We start from the raw sequence: 26,214 nt of genomic DNA on the forward strand, positions 1-26,214 counted from the left end.
CTGTAGACTTCCCCCACTCACTATTACATAAAAACGCCAGCATTACAATTAAGAGTATTCACTGGTTCTCATTAAGAGATCTGACACCGAATCCTACCTCTGGGATGATGCTAATTGTCTTCATAAACTTTTCCACTGGAATGGCTTCTTCTTTCTCAAGATGAGTCAGGGTCCGCCAGTTGTACCTGATCTATTTCTTCAATCTCCTCTACTTCCTTTCTTTTAAGCGGTAACTTTTCCAATACAGATAGCTTATCTGAGGAAAGGTAGCCATTCTCTGAAAGCTGACCTTAAATTTAACTATTAGAATTCCTTTCTCATTGGGTTGACAATAAATTGGCACGCCTTCATTCCGCAAACATTTGATATCTCCATGTTCAACAATCTGCCCAAGAGGAGAAGTAATGACTATAGTTCTACTATTAAGAGTAGATATTAGTTTTTGAAAGTCACACAATGCTTCAACCATCTGGATATCCTCACACATGAAAAAGGTCCTCACCTAGACCTGTAAATATAGCTTTGTCTTTCTGATCCTGGCTCATGTCCTGGCTCCTAGTCACCTTCACCATGGCATGCTATCTTCTGACCATCTTCATGCCCTTGTCAATAATAGCCAGAATCTTTTTATCTCAAACAATTTTCCTTCCATTACACCTTCTACATCTTTTTTTTAAAATTTTATTTGAGACTCAAACGCCAGAACACAAATACAGAATAGAGAAAAGAAACAAAAACAGATCATAAACTTAAATATTGGAACTTAAATACAAAGTTAAAAAGAAGAAAAACATGCCCTGTGCACAGCAGAACATAAGAGGATTCAAATTATGTAACAATATATTTTCATTTCAAGAAAGCCTGTATGATAAATAATACTTGTTGTGTTAAAAATTGTTTGTCTTTTCTTTGCTTCCTTGTGAGTTCTTTTGTTGTCTGCTCTGCACTTTTTTACTTGTCCCCCAGAAGGTTACAATGAAGTTTAGATATGTTTCTCTGTAGCTATAGATACATACACATACAAATACATATATACACACATAGGCACATAATTATTTTTCCAAAACTATTCTATATCTGATCTTTCGTTTTTATGTTTGTGCATATCTCTTGTTTCCTATCCCTCCTGCTTCCTCTACTTAACTTCTACCCACTACCTTGCCCTCCTATTACTTGCCTATGCTCCTCCAAGGATCCCTCCCCTATCCTCCCATTCCCATACATCTAAACACCTTTTTATATTCCCTTTTACCTATTCCCTCACCCTCCCCTCTAAAGATACCTCCCTTGTCCTTTCCCCTCTTCCTATTCCCATCATTTTATTTCCTCTGAGTTTAGAAGATTTTTATATTCTTCTAAATATATATGTATTGTTCCCTCTTGAACCCATTCCCAATGAAAGTAGGTTACCAGAACCACCAGCCCTCCTCCCCCATCTAATTCCTCTGTATCAATTCTTCCTCCTGAATCCCATTTGTATGAAATAATTACTCTTTTTAGCTATTCCTAAATGGTTTTACTTTTTAAATTAATATTATAGTTGGGTTTACCCCAATCTTTGTTATGAGCTACCCAGTTATTAATAAGAATCTTAGACACACATTTTACATATATAAAACGTAAACTGTCTATCCTTAAGAATACCTTAAAATCAGACTTTGGTACATGCTTTATATTTCTCTTGGTTTTTGTATGTTGAATCTTCTATTAAATTCAGGATTTTTGTTAATGAAGTTTATCAAATGTCCATTTTTTTCATTCAGAACAATATTTAACTTTGCAGAGTATAATATTTTTGGCCCGGGCCCCAGTTCTTTCACTCTTCAATATATTGTGTTGCAAGACCTGCAGTCCTTTAATGTCTCTGCTGCTAGGTCTGGTGTAATTCTAATTGTAGCTCCATTATATTTAAATTGTTTTATCTTGATGCTTTTAATATTTTATCCTTAAGCTGGGGGTTTTGGAATTTGACTATGATATTCCTATAAGTTTTCCTCACAGGATCTCTTTTAAGTGATCAATGGATTTTTTCTATTTTTACTTCCCCCTTCTCTCCCTTATTCTAATGCTTCAGGACAATTTTCTTTAATAATTTCTTGTATTATTATATCAAGATTCTTTTTTTTGATCATAAACTTTCAGTTAGTCCAATTATTTTTATATTTTCTCTTCTTGATCTATTCTTCAGATCTGTTGTTTTTCTTATGTTTCATTTTCTCTTCAATTTTTTCATTATTCATATTTTGTTTAATTATTTCTTGATCTCTTATAATTTCACTGGCTTCACTTTGCCCAATTCTAATTTTCAAGGTGTCATTTTCTTCCTTAACACTCTGGATCTCCTTTTCTAATTGGTTGACTTTCCTTTCATAACCTTCTTGTTTTTCTTGGATTATTCTGTTTTGTTTTGTTTTTTAGTTTTTCCTCCATCTCTGTCATTTGATTTTTAAAGTCTTTTTTAAGATCTTTTAAGAATTCTTTTTGGGCAAGTGACCATTTCACATTACTCTTTGGGGGTTTCTTACTTCAATATCCTCCTCTGAAGATGAACCCCAGTAGTCTCTATTGCCATAATACCTTTCTATGGTTGGATTCTTTTTCCTTTGCATGCTTTTTTGTGGTAATAGCTTAATTTTTGTAACCACCTCTAGCCCTGAGGTGTGGGAAATGGTGCCTCTGTCCCCAAATCTTCAGTTCTCCACTCTAGCTTGGAACCAAAGCCAAACCTCCAACCTCCTGTAAGTGCCTGCAGCCAGGGGCTTTCTGCCCCACTGCTTCTGCACTCACCAGGAGTTTGCTGGTTTCTTCTCAACCCCGCTGCTCTTCACTGCACAGCTGGCTCTGGCATTTCTTATCAGCAGAGGTTCCCTCAATATTCCGGAATTCAAACACCCAACTCCCACCACCACCCCAAGGGTGAAAGTTCCTGTGGCTGGGGGCAAGGCAGCCCCTCAAACCAACTAACCCCAGAGCTTGTTTAAGCAGATTGTTTGTACTGCTCCCTGTTAAAATAGATCCTAACCTGGAGGTGTTTACTCTTCATAGGGACCACGCTTAGTTTTGGGATTTTTTCTTCCAACTTTCTAGAACTGTCCCAGGAAGACGCCAGTTGTGCCCCTATTCTTACTTATCTCTACCCACACTTTGTTTGCCCTAACGTGCTATTTTAACTCCTTTGTGGGGGAAAATCTTGAGAGCTTGGAATTTTCAGACCTACCCAGCCATCTTCCCAGAATCCTCTCCCCTTTTACATCTATCTTTAAGGATATTTCATTTCTATTCATATCTATTGAATTTGCTGAACTATTTGCATTCCAATAACTTTGCAATTGGGACAGTATTCTATAGTTCCTTTCTTACTACCCCATCCTTCAGATCCATCACAAATTACACTCTTTGCAAAGACAGTTTTCTTATATGTAAATTATGTAAATCTTCTAAGGTCACCAACACCTAATGAACAACATTTTTACCTCTCCATTAGTGTTGCATTCTTCCCACCTCCCTCCAAAAAATATCAAAGATATCCTTTGGAGAATCAAAGCCACCACCCTCTTTGATGGCTTGGTTTACACTTCTGTAATTTAAGACTCTTTTCTTTGTATCAGAAAGCACTTCCTAAGCTTGAGAAATCTGTTTGAACTTTTCTCCTTCTTTTGGATTCTTAACTGCGTGATATTTCAAGGGTAGTTTTCTATATGCCCTTTGTAGTTCTTCCTGGGAAACACTGGATTTTACTCTCAAAACATTATAAGTCATTTCCTTCACCATTTTTTATAGCTGGAGATCAATATAAGTGGTATGTCATGTGTCAAGTGCCACACACAGTGGGCCAGGACAAAAGCAGACTGATGTTGGGGGAGCAAGTAGAAAAAAGAAAAGATGGTGGGGCAAGTTTTTGTACATGGAACTCAGCAGCAGCTCCTGCCCCCTGTTTCACACTGAGTTTTCTGAAAAATCAATGCAGCATCTTTTAATGGCAATAAAAGAACCATCATACAATAAAAAATTAAATTTTTTCAAACACAAGTTTATTTTTTAATTTTGTACAATATCTTTACTCCATAGAGACCACTGGATAATGTCTGTCTCTTTTAATGAACCCTGAAATTTCTCTAATAATAGACAAAATAATATGCATATATAATGGATATCTATGCATACAAATATAAGGCATTAAAATGAAATAATCTACCTTTGCTAGCTAAAAAGCATTACTATAAACAGGCTAATGTAAAAATAACAGAGATAAATGGAGACTTTGGGTTTATTTTAAAATGGATTTATTGAAGTTATTAAGTTTTAGAGTATTGAATAGTTACAATCTAATTTGATAGAAAATATTTTCCTGACAGAGGCTTATGAAAGTTTAGGTTGTGTATGTCATAATAATAAACAGTGAAGAACTTAGTTGTACTGTACTGCCCTAAAGGGGAAGGGAAGAAGGGGAAAAGCAAACTGTGCCTACGATGTGCCAGGCACTAACCTAGGCACTTCACAATTATTATCTAATTTGATTCTCACAAGTAGGTACAACAATTACCTACATTTTCTAGTTGACAAAAAACTGAAAGAAACAGAAGTTAAGTAACTAGGCCAGGGTCATATGGTTAGTTAGAGTCTGAGGCCACACTGGAACTCAGACCTCGATTCTATGCCCAGTGTGTTACCAGCTGCCTCCAGAAAATCACTAAAGATCTCTGCCTCCCATAACAGCCAAACCATGGACCAGAACAGAGAGAGGAGGCATGTTTTTAGACAGCTGGTTTTATTGTCTATAATTTATTCCAGGATCTCATTGGTTATTCATGTTTTGCCATTTCTTGTTCAGTAGCCTGTATGGATGCTGCTGAGGAAAATGCCATGAAAGCCAAATGTGCTATTTTTACATTAAAAAAAAATTTAGCTCTCATGACCATAAAAAAAGCTGGATAAAAGCATTAGTTTATAGATCTAGAACAGGTTCCTACAGATCTATGCCAACTTTGCATCACAATGTTTGCAAAACTCCTAATTGATATTCCTATCTTAAGGCAGCTACATGGTATAACAGATGTAGCAATAGACCTGGAATCAGGAAGACTTGAGTTCAAATCTGGCCTCAGACACTTACTAGAAATGTGATCCTGGACAAGTCACTTTGTCTCTGCTTGCCTCAGTTTCCTCATCTATAAAATGAGAATAATAATAGCACCTACCACTGAGGGTTGTTATGAGGACTGAATGAGATAATAATAAGTAAGCACTATATAAATGTTACTTATTATTATCTCAGGACAATGACAATATTTTTTAAAAGCATTAGATAATATTTTGAATTTGTTTTTAAGTCCATCATCTGAGCTAAACAAAGAGGGTCATCACCAGGAGGCTACCCGTTAGGCACAGAGGACAATATGGAATGTATGTTAAAAGAGTACTAATTTAGAGTCAAAAGAACTGTGCTCAAGTCCTGGTTGTTTTTTATCACCTGAGAGACCTTAGGCAAGTCACTTTACGTCTGGACCTTGGTATCATCATCTGCAATATTAGGGGGTTGGACTAGATGATCTCTACAGCTCCTTCAAATAATAAATGAGCTATTTTTTTCAAATCTTATTTAATAAGTTCAGTGCTTCAGCATAAGAAGAATTCATTCATTATGGAAGAGGTCCATGTAATTCAAAAAGTAATTAATCATTTATAAAGAATTCATCCCAGATCCTTGGATCAAGAGATTGAATCAAGAGAGTCAACATTTTTTCATTTCTATAGCACCTTTCCAGAGGTAATTCATGGATTTAACATTTACTATAAATTCACAAGATGTCCATAAGGAACTTACAACCTAGGGAGCCAAGACATACTGAGAAACAGCCTAGATGATTAAATTGGACACTTAAGTGTATTCCCAACTGCTACAGATGCTTAAAAATAATAATGGGACAGAAAGATGATTTCTTTAATTAAGTTATTAAGTCTACCAAGAGTTAGGTCAGTATCATCTTTCCCATTACGTGGAAGATGAGGGAAGAAAGATTGGCTAAGACGCTATCCTACAGATCAATATTTTGAAGGGAAATCAACCCAAAATAGATACTAATTTCAAGAATGAAATTCTGAAGATACTAGCAGAAATGATTCTGATGAAGAAGGAAAGATTTTTAAAGGACTAAAAAGGCTACACAGGGAACCCATTAAAAAGAACCCTCATATTTTAAAAACAGGTAAAGAAGATAGAAATGTAACCTATAGCACATTTTTGAAGTTCTAGAATCACACAGGCAAGTACAACCTTGAAGACTTTGCCATTAACCTCAATAATGACTCAAGGCTCCCTTTGTATCTTTCAGCCTAAATGGACTGTCATCCCCTAAAACATCACAGGCCACATAACTCATCACATTATCCGTATAACGCAAGGTCTTGTTTTACTCCTCCTTGTCACAGCTGATGCTTTATTGCTTCTTGGTTCTGGCTTGGTACGCAGCTTGAACCAGGTCTTTGGATTGATCTAAGACCCTCTCTTTTGACCCAGGAATTCCTCTATGAATTCACCAGCACTGCTCCTCTGAGAGGAGAAGCCCATGTGGTGCAGTTCCCACAATGGCCTAGTAAATAACTCATGCCTGGGGCAGTATGGTTCTCTGGAGGACACACAACTGTACATGCCTCCCTCCAGGGAACTGGGCCTATTCTGTGTCTACTCCCTCTCTGTATGTCTCTTCAGCTGTCCAGCCACTGGAATCCCTTTTAAAGATCAAGCCAAAAGGTTAGTTCCATGAGCTTCATCAATGAGATTGCAACAGCACAACTACAATAGACAGCCATCTACGTTCCAGGAGCAGGAGAGTAGAAGGAGGCACTTTCTAAGCTATGTCTAGGCCCACCTGCTACAGCAGCCAAGGGCAGGTAACTGAAAATGAATACAAAAGAATATCACTATTACACATTTTTTAAAAAATGTCAGGAGCACTAAAGCTCAGAATTGCAGAGATTGGCTATGAACATGAACAAAAAAAAGGAGTTTCTGCTGTATTTTTTTCTTAAACTATGTTGAAGACAAGAGGAGAATCAAAGCAGGGAAAAGACCAGTGGTTACAGAAAATGGCACAACGCTAATTGACAACTGGAGGCATCTAAGTGGTACCTACGTGACAGAGTATTAGACGTGGAGTCAGGAAGACCTGGGTTCAAATCCTGCCTCACATGCTTTCCAGCCATAGCATCCTAGGCAAGTCATTTAATTCACCTGAGTCTCAGTTTCCTCATCTATAAAATGAGGATGATAACAGCATCTCATGGGATCATGAGGATTTGAACAAGCTACATCTGTAAAGTTCTCTGCAACCTCAAAGCACTATATAAATGCTATTTTTACCATTATTAAAAGGTTGGAAAACTCGGCTTATACATGAGACAGCTTGTCACAGTTGAAAGAATACTGGAAACAAAGTCAAAAGAACCCTGGGTTCAACTCCTACCTCTGAGACTTAGCAACTGTGTGCTAAGCCAGGAGCAAGTTACTAACTTCTCTCAGGCTTGATTTCTTGGATAAAATTGGGATAATAATACCTGAAGTAACGATCTCATAGTGTTATGAAGATAACAAAAGAGACATGTGAAAGTGTTTTATAAACCTCAAACAACTACAGAAATGTCCGTTATTGTTTTGATTATGTTTTCTCTTCCAAAGAGAAGACTCGCTGGACTGTAAGAGATGGAACAAAGGTGGTTATTAGCAAGTAGTAGACACTGGGGATAAGTGAAGAGATATGTAAGAGAAGACCTAGCTGCCCTCAATGAGTTTCAGTAACCAGGCCCAAACAAGCTACATATACCCTAAGGTATTAACAGAACGGACAGATGTAATGGCTAAGCTCCTGTCAGTGAAATTTGAAATATCTAGAACAGGAAAATTGCCACAAGACTGAAAAAAGGCAAATGGAGTCTGCCACCTGTGGCCCAATGAATATAATTTCTATTCCTGGGAAAACTCTGTACACATTATTAAAAAATCATTTGTGAGCACTTTAAAAAGGAGGCAAAGTGAACAGGGTTTTCTCAAGGAGTCATTACAAAAATGTCCATACTCTTTGACCCAGAGATCCCACAGCTGAGCATCTAAAGAAAGAAAGATCCCCCACATGGCAGAATATTCATAACAGTCATTTTTGTGGTCACAAAGAATTTGAAATGAAGTAAACGTCCATCAACTGAGGAATGGCTGAACAAATTGTGGTAGAGCAATGTAATGCTAGGAGAAATATGAGAATTTCAGAGAAACATAGGGAAATGTACGTAAACAAATGCAGAACTATGAAAACAACATATACAATGACTGCAAAAAAGATAATAAAAGTAAAATGAAGCTAAATACCATGCAATCATAACTACCGATCTTGGTTTCACAGATGAGAAGAGAAAATCCACTTCGCTTTCACTGGAGAGGAAACAATAAGAATGGAAGGTGGCACTCAAACACCCTCAGTTTGTCAGTTGGTTTGATTTTTCTTAACAGTTTTGTTTTCTTTGTTATAAAGGAAGACACTGGAATTTACAGGAGGGAAAAAATTATATCATTTAGAAATGGCATCAATAAAATTTTTTTAATGAAGAAAAATAGGTCATGATAAAATTAATTCCGTTTCCTTTTTTGACAGAGTTACTGCACCTAATAGATCAAGAGAATGCTGTGGACATACTTAGCAACCTATCAGCAGGGAATTCAACAAGGACTCTCATGTTAGACTGGTGGAGATGGAAAGATGTGGGCTAAGTGGCAGTAAAAGTGGACTCGGAACTGGCTGAAGCACCAGACTTAAAAAAAAGTAATTATTAAGGGTCCTGTTGAGTTAGGGAAAGATTTCTATTAGAATGACGGAGCATTAGTCAATAGTTTTGCCAATGACACTAACGAAAGCAAAGATTGTCATGTGTCAAATTTGCAGATGACGTGAATTTTGGAGATATAACTATCATGACAGGCAACAACATTATTTCCAAAGCGATCTATAATCAAGGATACTCAATCATGGCAAAAAGAAATGAAATGTAAGAATTCAAAGAAATGTAAAATTCTACAGTTTTTTTTAAATCAACTTCATAAGTAAAAAATGAGTGGGGGTAGTCATTTTATTGTCACCAACAAGCAGAATAAATTCTGAAGTACAAGCTGAGGTAGTATTTGAATGCATTTTGTTGTGGCCATTGAAAAGACTGTGATAAACAACCTCAATTTTGGCTTTAGTGAAACTGGGGATTGGCAAGACTTCTTTTTCCATCTTCCTGGCCTCCTGGAAGGTGTCTCTCTGCTATCTATCCCTCTACCTTTCTGAATCACTCCACCATCTCCCTCTTCTAAGGTCCTCATTAACTTTAACCCAGATTTATTTATTTATAGATACAATATGGGTTAGTTGTGTGGCTAGACAAGTTTCTGTGAAATGGGGCTAGGTGTTTTAATGGATTTCAATCTTGATTTGGTTTCATTGTAACATGGAAGCCAAAAAAACTCCAAGACTAATGTTACGTTAAGTTGCATTAAGAGAAGTATCCTGTCAAGGAGCAGAAAGCTCCATTAAAGACCTCTGAAGTCCTTTTCAGCTCTTGAACACTGTGATTCCATGATTTAGCATTCGGTCTCCTTTCAACCAAGTCCCTTCTATTTCCAATCCATCCTCCACACTGCTGCAAAAATTATCTTCCTAAGAAACACGTGGGACCGTATCAGTCTCCTACTCAGTAATCATCAGTGGCTCCCTATTATTTAGAATATAAAATAGAAACTGCTCAGATTGACTTTGAAAGCCCTTTAAATATGGCCCCAACACATGTTTCTAATCTTACTTCATATTACTCCTCTCCCTGCATTTCATACTCTAGCCACCCACTTCACACTGCACTTACTAAGTTTGACTTTGTGCATTCACACAAGTTGTACCTCGTGCTTGGAACTGACTGCTCTCTAATCATTCCCTCCCTAAATCCTTGTCTTCCTGCAATGCTCACTTCAGATGCCACCTTCTCTCATGAGAGAGTACCCTTTCCCAGCACCCTTAAATTAGCAAATTTGGCTTAAATCTTGTGACTCAAACTTCAAGACTAAGGGACCACTACTATGTCATAACACATAGCACAGAAAACTCACATGTTGAAATTCTGCAAAGGTGAACAAACCACACTGATCTTACAACTCTAATGTTATACAGTGACAATACATGTCACAAAAGGTAAGGTATTACATAAATCTAAGTTAAAGATAAGGACCTTAGAAGAAGGAAATGACAGAGTGATTCAGAAAGATAGAGGGATATATAGGGGAGAGACATAGGAGAGAGACACCTTCCTGAAGGCGGGTAGATGGAAAAAGAAGTCTTATCAATCTCCAATTTCACAAAAGGTGAAGCTGAGGTAGGGTCTCAATTCTAATGATCACCTCCACACACAAGCCTGAAGTGAAATAAACCAGGACAGGAAACCAAAAGCAAGAGGAAACCAGCAGTTCGGTCCCCCTGCATAACGTCCCAACAGGCTAAATGTGACTGAGTCAGCAGCGGTCTACTGAAATGCAAACCACACACAAGCTAGCAGACCCAAACTGGGTCAAGAATTTGTACAGCATATGCCAGAAAGGCAGGGACCAGAACTCTTCCCAGATCATGCCATGTTGGAAGCACCAAAAACTTATAGCCTCAAAACTAGGATGTAAAAGTAGGATTACATAAAGGTAAGCAGCACCTAACACAATATAAAGTTCAAGTCAAGAAGAAGGCTGGAAAAATGAGCAAACTACAAGAAAAGAACCTGATCATAAAACTCTACTACTACTACTACCACCACCACCACCACCAAGACCATCACTACTACTACTACTGCTGCTGCTGCTGTTGTTACTATTACTATTACTACTACTACTACTACTACTGTGACAGGAAAACAACACACAAACATAGAAGACAATGATGCAAAGACTCTAAGAAAAAATACAAATTGCACACAAATTCAACAACAATTCCTAGAAGAATTAAAGAGAGGTAAAAAAAAGAGCAAAAGAAAGATTTTATAAACAATATAAGAACAACAGAGAATAAATTGGGAAAAGAAATGAGAGTAATACAAGAAAATCATGAAAAGAGAATTAACAGCTTAGAAAGAGAGGCATAAAAATTATTAATGTAAATAACTCCTTAAGAATGAGAATTGGCCTAATGACAAAAAGAGGTACAAAATCTCATTGATTAAAATAATTCCTTATAAATTAGAAGTGGTCAAGGGAAACTAATGATTCTATGAGGCATTAAGAAATAATAAAAGTCAAAAGACAGACAAAATAAGATATAATATGAAATATCTCATAGAAAAAAAACTGACTTGGAAAATAGATCAAAGAGAGATAATTTAAGAATCACTGAACTACCTGAAAGCCATTAATGGAAAAAAAGAGGCTAGATATATATCAAAAAATTAATAAATAAAAGAAAACTGCCCAAATATATTAGGGCAAAGTAGAAACTGAAAGAATCAACCATTCACCCCCTGAAAGAAATCCCAAAATGAAAATTCCCAGGAATGCTGGGAATCCAGAAATATCAAATCAATGAAAAAACACTGCAAGCAGCCAGAAAGAAATATTTTAAATACTATGGAGCCAGTCAAGATGGAAGGATTGGAATATGATATTGCAGAAGGTAAAGGAACTAGGATTATAACCAAGAATAACCTACCCAACAAAACTGAGTGAATCCTACAGGGAGGAAAAGGATATTTACTGAAATTGAGGACTTTCAAGTGTTATTTATGAAAAGATCAGAACTAAAAAGAAAAACAGACATTCAAATACAAGACTCAAGAGAAGTATAAAAAGATAAATCTGAATCAGAAATCACAGGGGATTTGTTTACATTTCATACAAAACAAAATGCATACAGCCCCTTAGAACTTTATCATTACAAGGACTGTTAGAAGGAGTTTACTTAGAGAACATAGCTGTGATTCTATTATTTTGGGATGATATTAATATTAAAAGAAGGCTGGAAGGGTGAAAAAGAGGGATGCACCAAGAGAGAGGGAAGGGAGAAGAACAATGTGGGAAATAATCTTACATAAAGCATGCATGCAAGAATGTACAGTGATTGAACATGTATAACCTATATCACATTGTTTGCTGTCTTGGGGAGTAGAGGCAGAGAGGGAGAAAGAAAATTTAGAACTCAAAATCTTACAAAAAATTAATGTATATAACTATCTTTACATGTAATTGGAAAAAATAAAATACTACTTAGAAAAAAAGAGAAGAATGTATAGAATAAAGGAGAGAATGGGTGGGGAGGAGGAATGGCAGCTCTTGAACTTTACTCTCATTTGAACTGATTGAAGGAAGAAAAAACAAATATACACACAGTTGAAAACAGAAATCCATCTTACCCAACAGGGAAGTAGAAGGAAAGGTTTCAGAGAAAGGGGGGAGGGATATGACGGAGGGAAATTTTAAAAAAATTATCAAGCAAAACAGACTGGAGGATGAACTGGGTAAAAAAAATAAGTATTAGGGGATAGGATGAAAGGAAATATAGAGTGAGCTATGATAACTATTCATGTGAATGGAATCAATTTACCCACAAAATGAAAGAAGATAGCAGGATGGATTAGAAACCAGGACACAATGTTAAGTTGTTTACAAGAACACTTGGAACAGAAAGATACACATAGAGTTAAAGTAAGGGGCAGGAGTAGAATCTCTCTGCTTCAGCTGAAGGTAAAAAAACATGAAAGGGGTAGTGTTTATGACCTTAGACAAAGGAAAAATAAAAACAGACCTAAATTAAACAGGGAAATTACATTTTTCTAAAAAGGTACCATAAATAATAAATTTATATCAATACTGAGCATATATACAGCAAATGGCAAAGTATCCAAATTCTTAAGAAAAAATTAAATGAGTTATAGGAGGAAATAGAACAATGAGAGTAAGGAACAGCAATCTGCCCTCCTCGTACCTAGACAAATTAGTCATCTGTGTATTCATCTTTCGTTGCCAAAGAAGACCATGCCATCAGAGAAATAATGACATGGCTTGCACCTGACTTTGTTTTGAGTGAGGGAGGGCTGTGCGGGTCACCAGCCTCACTTCTCCTCCAGGGCCATCTGAATCCAGTGACCAGATATTCCTCAGGATGACTGGAGATGACCCAGGAGGAGGCAATTGGGGTTAAGTGACTTGCCAAAGGTCACACAGCTAGTGAGTGTCAATTGTCTGAGGTGAGATTTGAACTCAGGTCCTCCTGACTCCTGCACTGGTGCTCTATCCACTGCACCACCTAGCTGCAGACAAATTAGCCATAAAATAAACAAGAAAGAAGTTAAGGAGATGAACAGAATTTTAGAAAAGTTAGATATAATAGATTTCTGAAGAATACTGAATGGGAATAGAAAGGATTATACCAATTTCAAAGCTGTGCATAACACCTTCACAAAAACTGATCACATATTAAGCCACCAAAACCTCAAAAACAAATACAGAAAAGCAGAAATATAAAATGCACATTTTTCTGTTAATACCAGGCATGCAAGACTCAATATTTGGAAAATCATAAGCATAAAGGGCTGTATCAATAACAAAACAAGAAAAATCATATGATTGTTTCAATAGGTTCAGAAAAGTCTTTTGACAAAATACACTACCCATTTATTTTTAAAAAATACAGTGGAAAGCATAGGAAAGGAGCTTTTCTTAAAATGTTAAATAATATCTATTTAAAATCAAGAGCAAGCACTGCTTGTAATAAGAACAAGTTAGAAGTCTTCCTACTATGATCAGGAACAAAAAGGACCCATATACACAAAACTGTTTATAACAGCACTTTTTGTGGTAGTAACGAATTGGAAATTGAGGGGATGCCCATTAACTGGAGAATAGCTCAACAAATTAATAGCATATGAAATGTGATGGAACATTATTGTGCTATAAGAAATGATGCAGGGAATGGTTTTAGAAAGATCTAGAGGGATGTACCATATAAGAAAAACTTACATGAACTGATGCAAATATAGTGACCAGATCCAGGAGAACCATTTACACAATAACAATATTGTAAAGATACTCAATGGTGAAAAACTTAGCACCTGATCAATGCAATGACCCATAACAATTCCAAAGGTTTCATGATGAAAAATATCAGCCACCTTTACAAGACTACAAATCATTCCCCAATGGATAAATGGTCAAAGGATATGAAGTTTTCAAAGGAAGAAATTAAAGCTATCTATAGTTATATCAAAAAATGCTCTAAATCACTATTGATTAGAGAGATGCAAATCAGAACAATTCTGAGGTACCACATCACACCTACCAGATTGGCTAACATGACAAAACAGGAAGATGATAAATGTTGGAGAAGACATGGGAGAGTTGGAACACTAACTCATTGTTGGTGGAGCTGTGAGCTGATCCAACCATTCTGGAGAGCAATTTGGAACTATGACCAAAGGGCTACAAAAATGTGCATATACCCTTTGACCCAGCAATACAAGCTTCTTGAGCTGTATTCCAAAGAGATCATAAAAATGGCAAAAGGCCCTACATATACAAAAATATTTATAGCAGCTCTTTTTGTGGTGGCCAAAAACTGAAAATCAAGGGGATGTTTAACAAGTTGTGGTATATGAATGTAATGGTACACTATTGTGCTATAAGAAATGACAGTCAGACTTCAGAAAAACCTGGAAACACTTATATGAACTGGTCCTTAGTGAAATGAGCAGAACCAGGAGAACATTATACACAGAAAGAGCCACAGTGTGTGAGGACTGTATCTGATAAATTTAGCCCTTCACAGCAATGCAAGGACCTAAAACATTTCCAAAGGACTTCATGCAAAATGCCATCCACATCCAAAGAACTACAGAGTCAGAATGCAGAATGAAGCAAAATATTTTCTCATTTGTTATGTTTTGGTTTGGATGATTTCTCCCATTCGTTTTAATTCTTCTATGCAACATGACTAAAGTGAAAATATGTTTAATAAGAATGTATGTTTAGAACCCATAGAAGAGTGCATGTCATCTTGGAGAGAAAGCGAAGAAAGAGGGGAAGAAAATTTAAAACTTATGGAAGTGATCGGTGGAAAATTGAAAACAAATTAATTGTTAAAAATATTAGCCACTTCCAGATAGAGAACTAATGGACTCAGAGAAAATGAAACAAATAAAACAAAATACAAAATAAGATAATTCTTAAAAATTTAAAAAAAAACTTATGGCAACCCACCTTTAACCAGGAACCTACTTGCATGGATATTAAGTTAGGACTGGATTGTTAACACACTGAAGTACTTATATACCTGCTAAGCAACTTGGATAAAGGACAGAAAGGATCTAAGAAAAAAAGTACAAGATCAAATTATACTTTGCGTCAGCAAAACCTGCAATGAATGCAAACTGGGGAAAATATGGCAAAAGTATTGTAGAAAGAGGTCTTGGTAATCACATTGGACATAAGCTGATGAAAATCTTCACAGCCTATATAAATTTATCATTTAATTAAGGTTGATATCATCGAAAATAGGACATGCAGTTCCATTGTACTGAACATTAGGCAGCTTTGCCACTATGCAATCATGAATACACTGCTTCAAAATACTACGAGAGTCCTTGAGCCAGTCACAATGAGAGATACAGAAGTGTAAAAAGCACAGTCTATAACCTTGAAGAACATAAATAACTATCAAAGGACAACATATAAATGTCATACGGATGCAACGACCTGGGCAACTAGGTGGTGTGGTGGACAGAGGTCTTGGGTCAGGAAGACTCATCTTTCTGATTTCAAATTGGCCTCAGATACTTACTAGAGGTGTGACCCTAGGCAAGTCACTTAACCCTGTTGGCCTCAGTTCCTCATATGCAAAAGGAAATGGAAAAGGAAATGGTAAAGCACTCCAGTATCCTTGCCAAGAAAACCTCAAATGAAGTCAAGAAGAACTAGACATTACTGAAACCACTGAACAAAAAGTAACAACTTACAGTTATGTAATTACTTGTTACAAAGCATTTTACACATGTAATCATTTAAGTGGTACAAAAGTACTATTAGAATTCAGCAGAAGAAGAAATTATTTTTGACTTCAGTGGTCCACAAAATATCTGTGAAGGATGTGGCACTTGGGTTTGGTGTTGGAAGAATGGCCTGCATAAATGTGGACTGCATGACACCAACGTAGGGACAGTATTCCAGGTAGAAAGATGACATAAGCAAAGGCCTGGATGCAGGAGGAAACAAGGTGTTGGTTCAGGAAAACAGCCAACAAAGCAATCTTACCAGAGCATGAGTTTCATGTGGAGGAATCAATGAAGAAAAGGTTCAAAGGCCTCAAGTTGAGATCAGAATATAGAGAACTTTGAAGATCAGGCTAAGATTGAACTTAATTCAGGAAGCAATGAGACACTGAAGAGTTTTGCACAGAGAAATGACATCAGAGGGAAACTTCAGGAAGATTAATTTGTTGACAGGATTCAGGAAGGATTAGAGAGGAGAACTATGCCTCATTTTAATCTTTGTGCTTTAAAAGAGATAGGGAAAAGTCACAGAACAGGTAGACTAGAGAAAAACAGACACTGAGCAGATATTGTCTGCCTCAACCAGGCAGGGAAACAAATTTAAATAACATTACCAGTAAGTCACACCCAAGTACGACCTTCACTTTATAAATGTAAATACTGCAACAGACAAGGTAGTCTAGCTCAGTGCTTAAATTGTGGGGTCACAAAAAATTTGGCTACAGTAAAAGATTTCTGAATGCACAACCAAAAATTAATTCAAAAATCAAATGGGTGATGAATCTGAGGTGTTTGCATCACACAGTTTCACTGCAGCCTTGGTTCTGAACACAAAGTATGCACACTTTACATCGCCCATGACCTCAAGCCACTCTACACCATCTAACACTGGTGAGATGAGAGAAGGGGTCAGGAGTGGAAAAAGTTTAAGAAGCCCTGGTCTAGTTTATGGAGATAAAAGAGGTTATGGAATCCTTGTCCCATCTTTAACAATAGGCCCAATAACCACATCATTTGGACAGTTTAAAAGGTAGACCTGCCTAAAGGGGTTTGATCAGATAACCTCAAGATCCCTTCCAGCAATAAGATTCTATGATCTGCATGACTTTCTCTGACCTTACTGGTAATTTCAACATATTTCAATTTACTTTCCTATGGAGACATAAACTTGCTTTTCACTTCTACTCTTAACCATTAATAAAGATCCCATGATAGATGTCCCCCACCCTAGCTAATATCATCATCTATAATATATACAAATAATTTCCTTTAGTGGTTCTAATTACAACCACATTGGTTCTGCCTCACCCTCAATTTTTTCAATATATTTTTTGAAGACCTGTAATCTTTGAGAGATAAGGCCATCCCTTCTCTCACATGCATTTAAATATATTTCTATATCCCACAATAATTTGACCTCCATTTACTTCTGAGACCTTCAGTCCATTACACCAAGTAAACAGCATCAGTGTCCGTACTGTGTAAGCATTTATAATTCTTACCTTCATCATATTTATTTGCAGTTAAGAACTTCTGTTCATGGACTACTCTCTCAGCACCTCTCCTGCTCAGTTTTATTTTACACTTCCATTACTTTTATTGCACATGTATACATTTGTGATCATGTACATATAAAAAATTACATTAACATAATACTGTATTGAGGTTTCCATTGTACATTTCAGAAAACTGGCCTGCTTGCCGCTCCTACACAACATTCTATACAACATCTCTGTGACTTTCACAGGCTACTCCCATTCCCTCACCTCTGCCTAGCTTTCTGCAAGCCGCTGCCCACATGCCCTGTCCTCCTGCAGGCTCCTCTCATTTCTACAAGTTGTTCATGTCCTCCTCATTCCCAAAATTAATTTCTGTGTAGTTTGCATTACTGACTCTGTGTTATTTCTACCAGGTCGCATGTAATCTCCTTGAGGACGGGGGCTGTTTTGTTCTTCCATTTGTATCCCCAGCTCCCTGTATGTAATAGGCACCTAATAACGTCATATTGAAGGATTTTTTAATAGTAAAAACAATTTAATTCCTTATGACAAGGGTGGGAGGGGAGGCTGGTTTACCCATCCTGCCTAATGTAATCACAGAAAAGAAGCAGCTTGATGATAGAGGTAAGGATGTAAATGTGTTACAAATATGTGTCAGCATCCTGTTACTGCTGTACAAATGATGAAGAGGTTTACCTGATGGCATTGGAAGAGTAGCTTGCACTGATGAGTTTTCAGAAGCCAAGCATACCAGCCTGGAGACAACAAAGACAGCCAAGGGCAGCTAGGGGCACAAGGAACAAAGTGCCAGGCCTAGAGTCAGTCATTACTAGGTGTGGCCCTAGGCAAGTCACTTCCCCTCCATTTGCTTCTGTAAAATGGAGATAATAATACACTTACTTCCAGGGTTTTTATGAGGATCAAATAAGATAATATTGGTGAAATGCTTATCACAGCAGGCACTATACTATTTCAATTATGTTTTCTATGTAGTATTATTAACTTAGTTTTTTTTTTCCACATACAAACCAACCCCAAGGGAGTTCAAGAGTTAATGATCTAGTGTTAGGGATAACAAACATGTAAGTTTTCAAAACCTTAAAAGATACTTGTAAAAAAAATTATTTTACGGCTTACTATGATAAACACCCACCACTTCATGGAACTAAGGTGAGGCTGTAGAGTATATGAGTGATTCAACAACAAGGGATTTTAATTTTTCTGCCATAGCCTACCTCTCCTAAAAACAAATAAAGATCAACTCTGAAACCAGCGATTCAGAAAACGTGGAACCTAAAGATAAAAGGCATACATAAACAGATATGATAAAAAAAGAGACCTTCATGGTGCATTCAAATTAGAAAAAAAAAACTCCAAATTTAACCAGTTTATTAGCCTAAAATCTGCCTTAAAACCATTTTGGGGAAACAGCTACAGCAGAATGACTCACAGTTACGGCAGTACTTGGGATTCTTGACCTAGAGAAATTTAGATTTAAGAAAGAATTAAAACATAAAGATAATTTCAAGATTGAAATTTTTTATGGCAGATCTCAATTAGTTGAAGGAAATAAACCTATAACATACTTTTTCCTCTACAATCCTTTTTTCTTAGAAAATAATAATATCTTGCCTATTATATGAAAGAGGTAACCACCTCCTCTCCCTCTCCCCCATATTCTGCTCTAGCCAAGGAACATCCTGTGACCAGTGTTGAGAGAGCTACTTCAGGGATACTTAGGATCACCTCTAAAGGACTTTGGATCCCTGGGATGGCAGTAGAAGGAGGGAGCCACATCAGAAAGGACTCCTTACAGTGATAAGGGTAATATTCTAATTCCATCTCCCTTATGCAAGTTAGGCTAGTGTTTTCTTAAAAGCTACTCAAATCATCCTTGAGACTTATTTGGCTCAATTGACTAAAGGCTCAAGGCACTGACACGACTTCCTGGTCACAAGCAGAACCAAGGAGCTCCAGTCTCTTTGATGTTTGGCTAGCATACTATGATAGGCAACTCAGAGGAAGGAGAACTTTACTTAGCTAAATTAATTTATGGTAACCTTGCTGCATATCCTTGTTGAATCTCCTTTCCCTGGTATGTATTAGAGGTGGGCCTGCCTCAGGCATGCAGTTTAACCCTAACATAGCATGTATTTCCACAAGGATATAATAGCACTTGGGGGAGGGATTGGGGGGGTGAGTAAAGGGGAAGGAGAAGGCAGGGTGTTGTGACTCCCATGATCTAAGGATTTTTACCAACTTGAAAGGGATCCAGTCCCATATGGATGGGCCTTTTCATGTCCTTAAGTCAGGTGTAAAACAACCTCAATATAGCCAAAGCTACCAGGAAGAAAAGATTAAGTTCCTAGATCAAGTCCACAATTAGTTGCTTTTTAGGGAAAAACTAGCCCAACTCATGTTGTTGAGAGAGGAAAGAAATTCTGGTAGGTACTGTCCCTATCACACCTCCTTTTGTTAACTGTTTACCGACCTATGACAGTCTTTTCTGTTCCAGTATTAGACCTAAGCTACCAGAGGTCTAGTCTGTCACTGAGCCAGGAGGTTTTAAAGAAGAAACAACTCCCACTCTCAGACTACCTCTCTGACAGGTGCAAAGCATGATGATCAGTACAAGGGATACAAAGAAAGATAAAACATAGTAGGTCCTTTCCTCAAGCACCTGGGATTCTAACGGGGGAGACAACATGAAACAACTACATGCACACAAGACATAGGGGTTAAAACTGGAGGTTAATTTTTACCTTTTCCTACCTAGAGCTATGCTACACACCATGGTCTGGTCATCTCCAAACCATGCCACCTGCACTCTAACCCTGCCCTGCTTCCTGTTGGAAATCAGATTCTTGCCTAGGGCACTCACTGTAGGGGCAAACAGTAATAGAGGAGACCTTATCTCACTCAAAATTGGGCGCCATAACACTTTTTAACCATCTCCAAACCATGCCATTCCCCATGTCTGGTCAATCTAGTTCCCCAACCTGGGCTGTCATCCCCTATTAGAATATCAGCTCCTTGAGGGCAGAGACCCACACATTTTTGTATTTGCATTCCTAGATCTTCTCGTTCTTAAGTTCTCTTCTCTCTGGAAACTGGTTCTGTGACCTAACATGAGAAACAAGGAGGAGTACTTCCCCTCCTACTCTGGATGTGATGCTAGGTGAGTCAGAGCCTGCTTTGCAAGGCTCCACTTGCTTCTTCTGCTTTGTCATTCTTCCCCTGAATACAGGTAACCAAATAACTGAGATGGGTGTTTTCTAGCTCGGAAAAAATGTCATGAGTTCAAAGGGCACAAAGCTTCTGGGTCCATCAGTCAAAGGTGACTGACAGTAGAGACTTTTGCAACTTCATTCTTCTCAGAGAAGTTAATGTAATCTGGAGGCTATGACTAACTATACTTACTAAGTACATATGTGTTGTATAGTGGAGTTATAGTTTACGTGGGAGTAAAGTGTTAAAGCCCAAAAAAATAGGAATAATCAAAACTATCCTTGAAAATACCTTAAATTGCCCATAAGGTACATTAAATATCTTTAAACAGTTGCAGCTAAAAAGGTAGGTCTCTTTAAAAGAAGGCAGTCATATCAAAGTGCAAGTGAATCTGAGATGGTTGCTATGGAAACAATTGAATATAAATTTTATTTTTCATCACATCCAGCTAAGCTATTGATCAGGAGATAGGTGGGAAGCAGGATGTCTACTCAAATTAAAAAAAAAAAGTGAAAATTTGACTGGAAGAAAAACTTATGATTAGGGAAAACATATCCTTCAAAGGGCTTTACACATAAGCGTAACTGATACAGAGGACAATAATATACCGGGCCAAGAATGCTAGAAAGGCGCTGGTTCCTTTCCTTATAAGTTCTACCAATCTAAGCAGAATGAACAGACTGTCGGTAGATGCCCCCCTCACTTTCTGTGCTGTCTTGTTCATTTTATGTAAGAAATCAAATAACTGACTAAAAAAAAATCCTTGTTTGTGTGACAAATGACAGCAAGTGGACAGAAGTTTGTGAGACAGCAGAGAGGCGTGACAACGTGCATAAATCTAAGCAATCACATCCCCCAGCAGCCTCCAGTGGTATTACTACAACAGATTAAAATGTAATTGCAAAATACTTAATGAACAAATGAAAATACAACCAAACTTAGGTAATGTTAACATGTGATTATCTACGTCAATACGGAGCCCACAGGGATTCTTATGCATTATGGGTTAAGGATCCCTGTTTCAATTTGAGTTTGACACCACTGTCCAATACCAACACAAGCTACCAAGGAGAACGAGCCTCATAAAGGCAAAGGAAGTCCTGGGAAGCCAGTTCCCCATCCCTGGGTCTCATTACTCATATTACACATGGAAGGCCATGGTATTTGTTACACTTGGGGACTTTACCGCAAGTCACATATGAAGACCTCCCTCACTTCTCCATTCTTTTTGCCCTTAAATTACACCTTAATCTCATAATTATTATTATTATTATCATACTAACATAATACTGTCAACATGCAGCTAGTATTGCTTACCAAATAGGGCATGGGGAATGGTATCCTAGCACTAGAAATCTTAGTACTTCAGAGGCCAAGGGTGCCAAGGCAAACATTCCCTTCCACTGTCACCATGAAATTTCCTCATCCTCCTATGTGGGCCTTACCTCTCCTATGTCTTGAACCCCCTCTACCCTCTCCTTTCATTGTGACCTGTAGAACTTCATTTTAAAGTTTCATATCTATCTATCTATCTGTCTATCTATCTATCTATCTATCTATCTATCTATCTATCTATCTATCTATCTATCTATAGATAGATATATCTCTTCATATTATAACGTTCTTTCATATCCTTTCCATTTCCTTTCAATCACAAAAACCTTGCTCCTCCCAGAGGACACTGTATCCCTGGCCACCACTCCTAGTACTCTTTCTCTCATGTTCCCCAATACCAGAGACCAGGAATAGGGTAGACTGACTTCTTTTTCTTCACTGCCACTTTCAGACCCTAGCCCTTCCATAACTAAACAACCTCCCATACTTCAAGGTTCCAGATTTATTGGTCTATCCAGATCCTGGCTATAATCATCTATTAATCTTCAGGTCAATCTCCCTCCTGTCTCAAAGATTTCAATAACTAGTTCACCAACTTCCTTATTTTGTCCAACTCATACCCTCCTATCCTTCGACTTAGTGACTGCAATATACATGCTGATATAACCTCAAACACACTAGCTTTCAAATTCATCAGCTTCCTCAATGTCCATGATTTAGGGCTTTACTCTACATTGTGTGTGCATACAAAATGGTCATATCATTGAACTCATCATCACATATAGCTGTGAGTAAGGGGGGCAATTTACTTATATTTCCCTATTAATCATACTGTGAAAGAAAACAGACAAAAAACAGAAAAGATGAAATAAAGAAGGTAAAAAATAGTAAGCTTCACTCTGCACTGAGACTCCACTGTTCTTTCTCTGGAGGGGGATAGCATTTTTAATCATAAGTCTTTTGAATTATCTTGAATCTTTGTATTGCTGAAAATAGTTATGTCATTCAGTTGATCATCATACAGTACTGCTGCCACTGTATACAATTTTCTCCTGGTTCTGTTCACTTCACTTTGCATCAGTTCATGGAAGTCTTTCCAGATTTTTCTGAAATCAGCCTGCTCGCCATTTCTTACAGCACAATAGTATTCCACCACAATCATACACCACAACTTGTTCGGCCATTCCCCAATTGATGGGCATCCCCTTAATTTCCAATTCTTTCCCACCACAAAGAGCTGCTATAAATATTTTTGTACATGTAAGCCCTTTTCCTTTTTGTCTTTAATTTCTTTATGATACAGACCTACAAGGGGTATTACTAGGTCCAATGATATGCACAGTTTTATGGACCTTTGGGCATTGTTCTAAATTGCTCTATAGAATGGTTGGATCAGTTCACAACTCTACCAACAGGGCATTATTGTCCCAATTTTCTCATATCCTCTCCAATATTTGTCATTTTCCATTTGGGTCATATTAGCCAATCCCACAGGTGTGATGTGGTACCTCAGAGTTGTATTAATTTGTATTTCTCTAATCAATAGTGATCTAGAGTATTTTTTCATATGACTATAGATAGCTTTGATTTCTTCATATGAAAACTGTCTGTTCATATCCTTTGACTATCAATTAAAGAATGACTCATATTCTTATGCTTTACTTTGTTCTCTATATATTTGAGAAATAAGGTCTTTATCAGAGAAACTTGATGTCAAAAAATTTTCCCAGTTTTTTGCTTTCCTTCAAATTTTGGATGCATTGGTTTTGTTTATGTAAAAACTTTTTAATTTAATGAGTTGCATGAAACTGAAAAGCTTCTGCATAAGTAAAACTAATGCAGGCAGAATTATAAAATAAATAGTTAACTAGGGGGAAAATATTTGCAATCAATTTCTTAAATAAAGGTTTGTTCTCCAAGATATACATATGTGTGTGTATATATATATATATATATATATATATATATATATATATATATGGAGAGAGAGAGAGAATTGATACAAATACATAAGAATAAAAATCATTCCCAAAAGATAAGATGAAAAACTTTTCAAAAGAAGAAACATGAGCTATCAACAACCACATGGGAAATTGCTTAAAAACACTAATAAAAGAAATGAAAATGAAAATAACCTTGAGATTCAACCTCATATCCATAATATTGGCAAAGACGATCAAGGGTAAAAACAGCAATTGGTAGAGTAGGACAGGTATCTTCATGGGCTGTTGGCAGAGCTTTGCTTTGGTCTGGCCATTCTGAGAAGTCATTTGAACTTTTAAAGAAGTCACAAAATTGTGCATACCCTCTGAACAGCAATACTCCCACTACAATTAACTATATCATAATTGTGACTTTAGAAGGTTGATAATGAAGCATGCACACTGTACCTTTTAGTAGAAAGGTGATAGACTAGAGGTACAAAATGAGACACGTTTTCAGGTATGTTCAAAGTACTGAATTGTTTTTCTTGACTAGGCTTATTGCTATAAGATAGACAGTAAGCGAGTAGTGCTTAGAATTGAAAAGACAATAAGTAAAAAATTTTAAAATATAAAGGAGAAAACAAACAAACAAAAAGTTCATGAGGGGTCACAAGGCAATTCCTTTATTACTATGTTAAATTTAATATATACTCTTGAGAGAATTCTGGGAAGATGGCAGAATAGGTTGGAAAATTCCAAGATCTCCAGATTTCCTCCATAAACAAGACAAAATAGCACCTCAGGGTGAATGTACAATGGCAAAAAGAAACAAGAGTTGGGGCAGAGCAATGGTCCTCCTGGGACAACTGGAAAAGATCCAAGGAAAGACCTCAGGACAGAGGTTCAGTCTGAGTGAAGAGAAAACACCTCCAGACTATCTCCCCTAAAACCACAAACAACAAGCACTGGGGACAGCTAGGTTGGGAGGTAGCCTCAGCCTCAGCCACAGAAATTCTCACCTTATAGACAGTGTAAGGAATCAGACATCTGACCAGGGGAAGACTGAAGGCCCTCTGCTGCCAAGGGATGACAGACCTGGCTGTGCTGCCAGGACAAGGTTCTGAGCTGGGGCTCAAGGTGAAAAGGAATTAGCACATGCCTGGTGAATGCAGAAGCAGTGGGGCAGGGCTGCTACTGTCTGTGGACACAGCAGAGCTCAGTTCTTGGTTTCAGTTCCAGGCCAAAGGGGAGAACTGAAGGTTACAGCCTATGAGTCCTTGGGGAGCACAAGCACTGCCAGTGTAGGGTACCTGGGGGCCCTAGCTGTGTCTTGGAGGGGGAAAGCAGTGCCAAGGTTGGACTCTGGATAAAGCTAAAAAAAAAATAACAGTAAGAAGGACCTGAGGCCAGAGGCACCATCCCCCAAATCCCAGGAGTAGACATGATTATAATAACCAGTGGCTTAAAATTAAAAACAAATAAAAAATAAATAAAAATGAACAAGCAAAGGAGAAAGAACCGAAGCCTAGAGAGCTTCTATGGGAATAGAGAAGATCAGGGTTCTTTTTTAGAGGATTCTGAAGCAAAATAGCCTCTACCCCAAAGAGTAACATCAAGTGGTCACATGCCCTAAAGGATACTGGAAGAATTTTTAAAAGACTTTAAAAATCAACTAAGAGATACTGAGGAAAAATTAGGGGAAAAAAGAGAATAATCCAAGAAAACCAAGATAATTATGAAAAGAAAGTTAACCAACTGGAAAAAGGAAATCCAGAGTCTGAAGGAAGAAAACAACTCCTTAAAAACTAGGATTTGGTGAGGGGAAGTAAATGACATTATTGGAGACCAAAAAAATAATAACTAAAAGAAAAGGATGAAAAAAATAGTAGAGAATGTGAAACATCTCATAAGAAAAACAACTAATCTGGAAAACAGATCAAGAAGAGAAAACATAAGAATAATCAGACTGTCTGCAAGCTACTATCAAAAAAAGAATCTTGAATCTCAATATAATAATATAAGAAATAACCAAAGAAAATTACTCTGAAGTTTTAGAACAAGAACGGAAAGCAGAAATAGAAAAACTGCACTGATCAACACCTGAAAGAGATACCAGGATAAAAATCTATGAGAATATCAGAGTCAAATTCCAAAACCCCCAAATTAAGGAAAAAATATTGTGAGCAACAAGA

At 37.2% G+C, this 26,214-nt stretch overlaps 1 protein-coding gene and 2 pseudogenes across 9 annotated transcripts in view; all 3 read right to left on the bottom strand.

The window, feature by feature from the left end:
- Window positions 1–26,214, bottom strand: part of ATG10 (autophagy related 10) — a 366,598-nt gene that overhangs the window by 280,556 nt on the left and 59,828 nt on the right. Inside the window, exon 1 of one of the 9 annotated variants that reach the window (XM_072606232.1) lies at window positions 18,231–22,338. The exons of 7 other annotated variants lie outside the window; for them this stretch is intronic. The gene's annotated coding sequence lies outside the window, so the exon portion shown is untranslated. Of the gene's footprint in view, window positions 1–18,230; window positions 22,339–26,214 lie in introns of those variants that run through there. One more of the 9 variants, XM_072606236.1, reaches the window with a different exon arrangement.
- Window positions 72–3,225, bottom strand: LOC140498786 (dnaJ homolog subfamily A member 1 pseudogene; annotated as a pseudogene).
- Window positions 1,276–11,044, bottom strand: LOC140501996 (dnaJ homolog subfamily A member 1 pseudogene; annotated as a pseudogene).

This window comes from Notamacropus eugenii, chromosome 4, assembly GCF_028372415.1.
Source record: "Notamacropus eugenii isolate mMacEug1 chromosome 4, mMacEug1.pri_v2, whole genome shotgun sequence".
NCBI classification, from domain to species: domain Eukaryota; kingdom Metazoa; phylum Chordata; class Mammalia; order Diprotodontia; family Macropodidae; genus Notamacropus; species Notamacropus eugenii.